Consider the following 2533-nt stretch of genomic DNA (forward strand, 5'->3'; position numbering starts at 1 on the left):
CATGTTTTCACAGCCCCAGATGTGGGCCACGTCCCCACAGCCACAGGTGCGGACCGCATTTCCATGTCTCAGATGGGGCCACATTTCCCTCCGCTCCCTTCCCTCTTTCTCTGCTCGCCCAATTTGTGCACCTTTAAGTAATCCTTCCACGAGTGTCTTAGCTGTTCTGCATGATGAGCAAATAGTTCTTTGATGGGTTATATGTCCCGTTTGTGATAAGATCCGGAGAAGAACTCAAAAAGTGCACCCCGATGCCGCCATTCATATGATGTCACTCCGCTATATTTTATATATATATATATAGATATAGATAGAGAGATATAGATAGATAGATAGATAGATAGATAGATAGATAGATAGATAGATCTACACACACACACACACACATATGCTTTTCATTGTAAAATTAGTCTTAGTGGATAATCTCCTGAAAATTTTAAATATCTGACTATATAATATACTTTATTCAATATATTTAACTTGTCTATATATACTTTTGCATGTGAAACACAGGAACATAATTTCTACCAGCAATGTCGTGTCTGAGTAGAAATGGTTATCTGGCTGATCCATGGTGTTCGTTGGCCGAGTAGCGGACCTGCAGCCTGTGTGCTTCTGCACCATCTTCTGTAAAAGTCTGAGGTGGCTGTGTAGATTTCTCCCTTTGTCTCATAACCATGTCTACCAACAAGAATGCTAATTAACCAGCTGCCCGCCTTAACAGATTAAAGAAAAGGGGAAAGACAGTATAGAAATGAGGCAGTGCCAAATAGAAGTTCATGTGGAGCTCAGGAAAGCTAAGAAGGATGACCTGATGCTGAAAAGGAGAAATGTAAGCTCGTTTCCTGATGATGCTTCTTCTCCACTGCAGGAAAACCGCAACAACCAGGGCACTGTAAATTGGTCTGTAGAGGATATTGTCAAAGGCATAAATAGCAAGAATTTGGAAAGTCAGCTCAAAGCTACTCAAGCTGTTAGGAAACTGCTTTCTAGGGAAAAACAGCCACCGGTAGACAACATCATCCTGGCTGGTTTAATTTCAAATTTGTGTCCTTCTTGGGTAGAACTTATTGTAGTCCTATTCGGTTTGAATCTGCTTGGGCCCTCAGTAACATTGCTTCTGGAACATCAGAACAGACCAAGGCTGTAGTAGATGGAGGTGCTATCCCAGCATTCATTTCCTTATTGGCATCACCCCATGCTCACATCAGTGAACAAGCAATATGGGCTCTAGGAACATTGCAGGTGATGGTTCAGTTTTCCAAGACTTGGTTATCAAGTATGGTGCAGATGACCCACTGTTGGCTCTTTTTGCTGTTCCTGCTGTGTGATCTTTAGCATGTGGTTACTTATGTCATCTTACCTGGACACTTTCACACCTATGTTGCAACAAGAACCCTGCACCCCCGTGAGATGCTGTTGAGAAAATTCTTCCTACTTTAGTTCATCTCCTGCATCACAACGATACAGAACTGTTAGCAGATAGCTTCTGGGCCATTTCCTACCTTACTGATGGTCCAAACGATTGAAATGGTAGTGAAAACAGGAGTCGTGCCCCAACTTGTGAAGATCCTAGGAAGTACTGAATTGGCAATTGTGACTCCTGCGCTAAGAGCCATTGGAAATATTGCCACTGGGAGCGATGAACAGACTCAGGTTGTCATAGATGCGAGAGCACTACTGTCTTTCCCAGCCTGCTAACAAACTCCAAAACTAACGTCCAGAAGGAAGACATGTGGACAATGTCACACATCACAGCTGGCCACCAGGATCACATACAGCAAGTAGTGAACCATAGATTAGTTCCATTCCTCATTGGCGTTCTCTCTAAGGCAGACTTTAAGACACAAAAGGAAGCTGTGTGGGCTGTGACCAACTATACAAGTGGTAGAAGAGTTGAATAGATTGTGTACCTTGTTCATTGTGGCATAATAGAACCATTGATGAAACTTTTCACTGCAAAAGATACCAAAAAGATTCTGTTATTCTGGATGCCATTTCAAATATCTTTCAAGCTGCAGAGAAACTAGACAAAACTGAGAAACTTAGTATAATGATGGAAGAATGTGGAGGTATGGACAAAATTGAAGCTCTGCAAAACCATGAAAATGAGTCTGTATACAAAGCTTCATTAAAATTGATTGAGAAGTATTTTTCTGCAGAGGAAGAGGAAGACAAAAATGTTGTGCCAGAAACTACCTCTGACGGCTATAGATTCCAAGTTCTGGATGCCACTCCTGGAATCTTTAACTTTTAAATTGTACAGCGGAGGCATAAAGCTGTTGTGCGCTATGGTATAAGTTTGTCTAACTTTTCCCTACTAAGAATTCTTTTTAAATGTGGTTTGTAATTGTAGCACTTTTTACAACGAAACTATACTTGAACAGTTCCAAAATGTACATACTGTACAAAGCTACTCCTCTCCATGGGTTTCTTATTTCTATGCGGAATTTCATATCTTGCAGTGTCCTGCAAGACACTATAAAATAAAGACTAAATTTAAAAATAAAGACTAAATTTTAAAAAACTCTGA

The 2533-nt window shown here is 40.8% G+C and overlaps 1 pseudogene across 1 annotated transcript; it reads left to right on the forward strand.

Moving 5' to 3' along the window:
• Positions 1-677: 677 nt before the first annotated feature.
• On the forward strand, positions 678-2257 carry LOC308494759 (importin subunit alpha-1-like; annotated as a pseudogene). Its single transcript has one exon. The product of its transcript is annotated as an importin subunit alpha-1-like (transcript).
• The last annotated feature ends 276 nt before the right edge of the window (positions 2258-2533 follow it).

Source organism: Rhinolophus hipposideros, assembly GCF_964194185.1.
Source record: "Rhinolophus hipposideros genome assembly, chromosome: X".
Lineage (NCBI taxonomy): Eukaryota > Metazoa > Chordata > Mammalia > Chiroptera > Rhinolophidae > Rhinolophus > Rhinolophus hipposideros.